Below are 9,547 nucleotides of genomic sequence, written 5' to 3'. Positions count from 1 at the left end.
AACTATTGGATGCCGGATTATTGGAATCAAATCTAATATGTAGGTAGTGAGTCACTCTTAACCCCTTGTTACTCCCTGATCGTCATAAAGTAGGTGTGGATGTATAGAGGCAGCTCAGGACCTGAGCCTGCTCCACATAGGGCAGGTTCCAGCTGTGCTCTACAGCTGGCACCTGCTTTCAACATGGGCCAGGATTTATAGGTGATTTTACTATATGCTGCAACTTAAGTGTTGCAGCATACGGAAGAAGAGATCAGATGCTCTCAGGTTCAGCCCACTGGGGAGGGGCGGCTAAAAAAAGTGAAATATAATTTAACATTTTAAAAAAATAAAAAAGCAGAAAAGTCTGCACCTTTTCGCTATAAAGTAAAAAAAAACATTTTTTGGCATTGCTGCTTCTTTAAAAGTCCAATATACGAAAATCTAAGCAAAAAAAGGCAAAAAAAAGGCACTGTAAGCAAAAAGACAGCAGTGTAAAGCAATAAAGCAAAAAGACAGCAGTGTAAAGCAATAAAGCAAAAAGACAGCAGTGTAAAGCAATAAAGCAAAAAGACAGCACTGTAAAGCAAAAAAAAAATGAAAAAGATAGCACTTTAAAGCAAAATAAAAAAGCACAAGAATGCACTGTAAAGCAAAAAAAAAGTAAAAAGACAGCACTGTAAAGCAAAAAATCAAAAAGACAGCACTGTAAAGCAAAAAAAAAACAAAAATCATAAAGGAAGCATTGTGAAGAAAAAAACAGAACTGTAAAGCAAAAATACAGGACTATAAAGCATAAAAGCAAAAAGAAAAGACTGGAAAACAAAAATACAGGACTGGAAAGCAAAAAGACAGCACTGTGAAGGAAAAAAGCAAAAAGACAGCACTGTAAAGCAAAAAAAAAAAAAAAAAGGAACCATTGTAAAGCAAAAAATAGCACTGTAAAGCAAAAATACAGGACTGTAAAGCAAAAAAGCAAAAAAAACAGCACTGTGAAGGAAAAAAGCAAAAAGACAGCACTGTAAAACAAAAAGACAACACTGTAAAGCAAGAAAGCAAAAAGAGCACTGTAAAGCAAAAAAAAAGACAGCACTGTAAAGCAAAAAAACAAAAAGGAAGCATGGTGAAGAAAAAACAGCACTGTAAAGCAAAAATATAGGACTGTAAAGCAAAAAAAGCAAAAAAAAAAGCACTGTGAAGGAAAAATACAGGACTGTAAAGCAAAAAAGCAAAAAGACCTGCGCTGTAAAGGAAAAATACAGGACTGTAAAGCAAAAAAGCAAAAAGAAAGCACTGTGAAGGGAAAATACAGGACTGTAAAGCAAAAAGATAGCACTGTGAAGGGAAAAAGCAAAAAGACAGCACTGTAAAACAAAAAGACAACACTGTAAAGCAAGAAAGCAAAAAGAGCACTGTAAAGCAAAAAAAAAAAGACAGCACTATAAAGCAAAAAAAAATCAAAAAGGAAGCATTGTGAAGAAAAAAACAGCACTGTAAAGCAAAAATATAGGACTGTAAAACAAAAAAGCAAAAAGACAGCACTGGAAAGGAAAAAAAGAGCAAAAAGATGGCACTGTAAAGTAAAAACGGAAAAAGACAGAATTGTAATGCAAAAAAAGCAAAAAGACAGCACTTTAAACAAAAAAGCAAAAAGAAAGCACTATAAAGCAAAAAATGAAAAAGAAAGCATTATAAGGCAAAAAACAAACAAAGAGAAAGCACTATAAAGCAAAAGAAAGCACTATATAGCAAAAAAAGCAAAAAGAAAACACTGTATAGCAATTTCTTAAAGGGGGTGTCTGAAACTTTAATGCTGATGAGCAATCATTAGGATAGTTCATTGATGTCTGATCGGTGGGGTGCGACACCCGGCACCCCCCGCTGATCAGCTGTTCCTGGAGCTGCCAGAACTACACAGCGCCGTCAACTGTATAGTGGCCGCGGCCGGTACTGCACATCCGCACCATAATCAAATCTCTAAGGCTCAGGTGTTCATTACTGGCCGTGGCCACTGTTCCGTCTCCGGAGCTGTGCATCTCTGTAACTGAGTGGCACAAGGAACAGCGGATCGGCAGGCGAGCCGGATGTCGCACCCCGCTGATCAGACGATACTGATCGGCCAGCAATGTTAACATCCCAGACAACTCCTTTGATGTGGTATAAACCTCCCGTCATTTTATAATAGGGCAGTGATATCCAGTGACACAATTTGAAGCTCATATAAAGAGATTTCTTCCCAGAGTCAATATTTGCAGAATTTCCTTCCGATGAATGTTAGGCAAACATAGAGATTTGCTGTAATCCACCTACACCTCTTACGTGCGGCTGCTGGAAAATGGGGAGTTCATTTCATGTCCTTCTATAAAGCCGTTGAGTAAATGTAATTGCTCTTTATCAAGCACTGCTTTACTTTCCACTAGGAGCAGCATATTGACTCATGTCCTGCAGGGGATTTACAGAACACTTTACAGGGCGATTAACCTTGAAAACTATTTTTTCTTGTTGAATCTAGATATCAGCCACCACTAGATGGAGCTATACAGCTTATTGCATACAAGTTGTACACTGATATCTAAGCTCCCCCCAGTGGTGGCAGCAGGTAGCTACAATTGTATAATTTAAAGGGAACGTGTTTTGTTTTGTAAAGTTATTTACTGCAGATATAGGATTATTCTGCAGTTAAATAGTGTTAAAACCCTGCCTCCTGTCATGATCCGTGGTGCTATGCTCTCCAGCAGAGCCAATGTTCTGTATTATGCTCCTGGTCATGGGTTACTTCTCAGTCTTCGGGTCCTGCGCTGGTGCGGGGGGGGGGGGTGCTGTGTCCATGAGCCTCATTCCGGGTGAGTGCTCAGCTTCATTAGAGAGCAACTTCACCCGGAACGCTGTCAGTCGTAGTTCATGCTCTGCAGTGAGTTCTCTAGCTCCCATGAGTTTTGTTGTTCTGATCTTGCCTCCCTACTCTGGACCTTTGTTCCCCTTTTCTGCCCGTGCCCCTAACTCTGATATTATCCACCTGGCTTCTGACCTCCGGCTTCTACCCTGACCTCGGCTCTGCTTGCTCCCTGTGTACCTTATTTGACTTCCTGGCATCTGACCTCCGGCTTGTACCGTGACCCTGGCTCTGCTTGTTCCCTGTGTACCTTATCTGACTTCCTGGCTTCTGACCTCCGGCTTGTAACCTGACCCTGTCTCCACTTGCTCCCTGTGTACCTTATCTGACTTTCTGGCTTTTGACCTCCATCTTGTACCCTGATTCTGGCTCCGCTTGCTCCCTGTGTACCTATTCTGACTTCCTGGCATCTGACCACCGGTGTGTTTAACTTCCCTGTCTCTAGTAGCTTCTAGTGGCGTATCGTCACACCTGCCTTACTTTAAGCCCAGCTACAGGGGCGTATCGTCACACCTGCCTTACTTTAAGCCCAGCTACAGGGAGAAAATGAAATTCTATCCTCCCTGTAGCTGCTTGCTTCCAGTCATCGGGGCAGTGACTGGAGAAGTTACAGTGACCAATTGATTAATATACAAAGATAGTAGTTGTAATCACTCCCTGGCACTTTGATTGACAGCCCGCACTGCAGACACACATCATACACATACACTGTAGAGCGGGCCTTCAATCAAAGTGCCGGAAAGTGACTACAGCCAAGCTCACTGTATAGTCATCAGTGACTGTAACCGCTCCCTACACCACCCCAATGTCTGGAAGAAAACAGGCTGGCATGATTATTGTGCAGATTAACTATATACCTGCAGGGAAAATAATGCTTCCCAACATTATAGATTCCCTTTAAATAGCAAAAATGTTTGCTACCAGCTGCCACCACTAGAGGGAGCTTACATCTCAGTTTATAACTTGTATGCAATAAGCTCAAAGCTCCCCCTAGTGGTGGCAAAAACGTTTTATTTTTTATTAGTTCACCAATCTGGGTGTAGGGTTTCCACAATTTTTTCATTGCAAAATCTTTGCAGATCTGCTAACATCAGTCGTCCATCCATGGAGGATAAAAGAAGTCATCCGTATTTCACATTCAGGCCTAGTGGTTACTGGCGGCATCTTTCATCTATTTAGTCAGACAGATCTTTTCAATCGCATGTCTGTGACTGTAGGAAACTGCTAACAAGCGACTGTGGATGGATCTGACATTCTTATTAGTTTTTTGTTACCCCATCTAAGGATATAATGATGTTCTGATATGAATGGACCATTTTGTTCATATACATGACTATCTAATGCAAGTTCAAAATCACAAAAACTGACGACTCTACCTAAACATGTGACACAATGTAACTGTGGATAGCAAGGGACAGGGGCTACTATGCTGTCCCTCACACTAAGGGACCCTAGGCTATCCCAGATTACCCCTAATGGTTGAGATGCCTGAGTCCTATTTCTGGCTATGCTCCTGACCAGATCTAATCTGATTCCCCCTCCTCCCCCCTCCACCAGTGAAGGAAGGGGCAGGATTGAGATCGAAACACAGATAAATACAGGGAAACCAAAACTCACTGGAACAAACAATGAGAGATTCTGGAGAAAAGCAAGAGCAGGAAGGAAGCAACACAAAGACAACAAGGGTTAACTCCACAACCGCATACAGCAAAAAGTACTACAACCACCTCGATCACACCTCACCAGAGCAGCTTAGATATACTATAGCTGGCATGGAAGGAAGGATCTAGCCAGCATATATAGGAAGGAAGCAGATGTGATTGGCTCCCCCACTACATGTGATCAAAAGAGACTAACAAGCAGACAAGCAGAGATTAACTCTTGCTAGCCTGCCTATGAGCTTCCAATCTGTTGGTCGAGGGTCGAGTCTGCCCCGGCTGATCACAGACATCAGAGAAGTTCTCAGGCGGCGTGTCAGAACCCGTAGCCTGAACAGATCCCGACACTGCCATGACAGTCAGCGATGACTATAAACCTCTGTGTAACAATGTGGCAGAGAGAGGGAGTTGTCACAGGCAGTCACCAGATTCCTGAGCAGGCAGGCAGTCACCAGATTCCTGAGCAGGCAGGCAGTCACCAGATTCCTGAGCAGGCAGGCAGTCACCAGATTCCTGAGCAGGCAGGCAGTCAAAAACCCTTGAGTGTCTGTAAAAGTCCTGCAGCATAAATTGGCGCTAGCAGGCGCTGAGTGTCATGGCTCTGTTTGGGGACTTCAGCCGGTGACCTGTTGTTGCTTGGTCTTTTCCTCTGTCTGCAGGGCTATTGTCTTTACTTCCCTGTGCAAATGCTGTTGGTTCTTATTGTCTTTGTTCTCCCTTCTTGGTTCGCGCCTCTCAGGTGTTTGTCATTTTCCTGGTTTGGTCTGCCCTACCACATTCTTCGTCTTTCACTGCACTTCCCTGCTGGCTATACCTCTAGGTGGAGTTCTGTTTAGGAGTTCATTTCCTCCCCCTCCTGTACAATGACTGCTAACACCTCTATATACAGTACATAATGCAAGATTCACTATTCACAATAGGTGATGTCACAGCTCACCTCCCCCTCCTGTACAATGACTGATAACACCTCTATATACAGTAGATAACACAGGATTCACCATTCACAATAGGTGATATCACAGCTCACTGTCCCCTCCTCCTGTACAATGACTGATAACACCTCTGTATACAGTAGATAACACAGGATTCACCATTCACAATAGGTGATGTCACAGCTCACCTCCTCTCCTCCTGTACAATGACTGATAACACCTCTATATACAGTAGATAACACAGGATTCACCATTCACAGGTGATGTCACAGCTCACCTCCTCCTCCTGTACAATGACTGATAACACCTCTATATACAGTAGATAACACAGGATCCTCCATTCATAATAGGTGATATCACAGCTCACCTCCTCCCCCTCCTGTATAATGACTGATAACACCTCTATATACAGTAGATAACACAGGATCCACTATTCACAGTAGGTGATGTCACAGATCACTGTCTCCTCCTCCTGTACAATGACTGATAACACCTCTACATACAGTAAATAACACAGGATCCACCATTCACAATAGGTGATGTCACAGCTCACCTCCTCCTGTACAATGATTGATAGCACCTCTATGTACTGTAGATAACACTGGATCCACCATTCATAATAGGTGATGTCACAGCTCACTGTTTCCTCCTCCTGTATAATGACTGAAAACACCTTTATATACAGTAGATAACACAGGATCCAAAAAAAGTGGTTCAAAAAAGGTGATGTCATAGCTCACCTCCTCCCCTCCTGTACAATGACTGATAGCACCTCTATATACAGTAGATAACATATTATCCATCATTCACAATAAGTGACGTCACAGCTCACCTCCTCCCTCTCTTGTACAATGACTGATAACACCTCTATATACAGTAGATAACACAGGATCCACCATTAACAATAGGTGATATCACAGCTCACCTCCTCCTCCTCCTGTACAATGACTGATAACACCTCCATATACAGTAGATAACACAGGATCCATCATTCATAATAGGTGATATCACAACTCACCTTCTCCCCCTCCTGTACAATAACTGATAACACCTCTATATGCAGTAGGTAACACAGGATCCACCATTCACAATAGGTGATATCACAGCTCACCTTTTCCCCCTCCTGTACAATGACTGATAACATCTCTATATACAATAGATAACACAGGATCCACCATTCAAAATTGGTGATATCACAGCTCACCTCATCCTCCTTCTGTACAATGTCTAATAACACCTCTATATACAGTAGATAACACAGAATCCACCATTCATAATAGGTGATATCACAGCTCACCTTTTCCCCCTCCTGTATAATGACTGATAACACCTCTATATACAGTAGATAACACAGGATCCACTATTCACAGTAGGTGATGTCACAGCTCACTGTCTCCTCCTCCTGTACAATGACTGATAACACCTCTATATACAGTAGATAACACATGATCCATCATTCACAATAAGTGATGTCACAGCTCACCTTCTCCCTCTCCTGTAGAATAACTGATAACACCTCTATATATAGTAGATAACACATGATCCACCATTCACAATAGGTGTTGTCATGGCTCACCTCCTCCTCCTCCTGTACAAAGACTGATAACACCTCTATATACAGTAGATAACACAGGAACCAACATTCACAATAGGTGATGTCACAGTTCACCTTCTCCCCCTCCTGTACAATAGCTGATAAAACTTCTATATGCAGTAGATAACGCAGGATCCACCATTCAAAATAGGTGATGTCACAGCTCACCTCCTCCTCCTGTACAATGACTGATAACACTTCCATATACAGTAGATAACACAGGATCCACCACTCACTACAGGTGATGTCACAGCTCACCTCCTCTCCTCCTGTACAATGACTGATAACACCTCTATATACAGTAGATAACACAGGATCCACCATTAACAATGGGTGATATCACAGCTCACCTTCTCCCCCTCCTGTACAATGACTGATAACACCTCTATATACAGTAGATAACACAGGATCCTCCATTCACAATAGGTGATATCACAGCTCACCTCCTCCCCCTCCTGTACAATGACTGATAACACCTCTATATACAGTAGATAACACAGGATTCACCATTCACAGTAGGTGATGTCACAGCTCACCTCCTCCCCCTGCACAATGACAACACCTCTATATACAGTAGATAACACAGGATCCACCATTCACAATAGGTGATATCACAGCTCACCTCCTCCCCCTCCTGTACAATGACTGATAACACCTCTATATACAGTAGATAACACAGGATTCACCATTCACAGTAGGTGATGTCACAGCTCACCTCCTCCTGTACAATGACTGATAACACCTCTATATACAGTAGATAACACAGGATCCACCATTCACAATAGGTGATGTCACAGCTCAACTCCTCCTCCTCCTGTACAATGACTGATAACACCTCTATATACAGTAGATAACACAGGATCCTCCATTCACAATAGGTGATATCACAGCTCACCTCCTCCCCCTCCTGTACAAAGACTGATAACACCTCTATATACAGTAGATAACACAGGAACCAACATTCACAATAGGTTATGTCACAGCTCACCTTCTCCCCCTCCTGTACAATAACTGATAAAACTTCTATATGCAGTAGATAACGCTGGATCCACCATTCACAGTAGGTGATGTCACAGCTCACCTCCTCCTCCTGTACAATGACTGATAACACTTCTATATACAGTAGATAACACAGGATCCACCACTCACTACAGGTGATGTCACAGCTCACCTCCTCTCCTCCTGTACAATGACTGATAGCACCTCTATATACAGTAGATAACACAGGATCCACCATTAACAATGGGTGATATCACAGCTCACCTTCTCCCCCTCCTGTACAATGACTGATAACACCTCTATATACAGTAGATAACACAGGATCCTCCATTCACAATAGGTGATATCACAGCTCACCTCCTCCCCCTCCTGTACAAAGACTGATAACACCTCTATATACAGTAGATAACACAGGAACCAACTTTCACAATAGGTGATGTCACAGCTCACCTTCTCCCCCTCCTGTACAATAACTGATAAAACTTCTATATGCAGTAGATAACGCTGGATCCACCATTCACAATAGGGGGTGTCACAGCTCACCTCCTCCTCCTGTACAATGACTGATAACACTTCTATATACAGTAGATAACACAGGATCCACCACTCACTACAGGTGATGTCACAGCTCACCTCCTCTCCTCCTGTACAATGACTGATAACACCTCTATATACAGTAGATAACACAGGATTCACCATTAACAATGGGTGATATCACAGCTCACCTTCTCCCCCTCCTGTACAATGACTGATAACACCTCTATATACAGTAGATAACACAGGATTCACCATTCACAATAGGATCCTTTGTCTCCGCGGATCCTTGTACTCAGCATTGGACGTCTATAGGATTTTCTTTTTTATCACTGTATGGAAGGTATTTTACTGATCGCTCCGTGAGGTCTCCTTTTCCCCTTCTGCTGTCAGTTGGTTGCAGGCGGGGGACGCCGCGCGTACTGATCCTCATTCTGCTCAGCTTCGTCCACAGAAAATAAGATCAGTAATTGAAGGTGAAATCGTGTGTAAACCCCCGGGATGAGACGAGGGGTCTATAGACGGCTCCCTGTGCGGTGTACATTATATCTGATGCTGCGCTGCAGGCCTATATAATGTAATATCGCTGTGGTGGCAATGCTTTCAATGTCTATGTAAATTAGATTGCAAGCTCCATGGGTCAGCCTTCATTATTACACTCGCCAACTCTTGAGAATTGACGTCAGGAAGAGTCGCACATGGACGGCATGTGTCCAGCGTGGGGGGTGATAGCCGACGCACGTTTCTTGCACAACAGCTTTCTGCTGCATCCAACCTTTAACCCATTAGGGATCATTTTATCCATTTTAATTTCAAGTCATATATTTTTAGATTTTTAAGTTTGCACAAAATGCAACTTGTACTGAAGATTCTGATCTCAGAATTATTCACCCCCTTCATGACAGGCATCTTTGGTACTTAGTGGAGCTCCACCGGCTGTTATAACCTGCTGCAGAAA

The sequence above is a fragment of the Anomaloglossus baeobatrachus genome, chromosome 2 (assembly GCF_048569485.1).
Source record: "Anomaloglossus baeobatrachus isolate aAnoBae1 chromosome 2, aAnoBae1.hap1, whole genome shotgun sequence".
Lineage (NCBI taxonomy): Eukaryota > Metazoa > Chordata > Amphibia > Anura > Aromobatidae > Anomaloglossus > Anomaloglossus baeobatrachus.
This window is presented reverse-complemented; position numbering follows the sequence as displayed.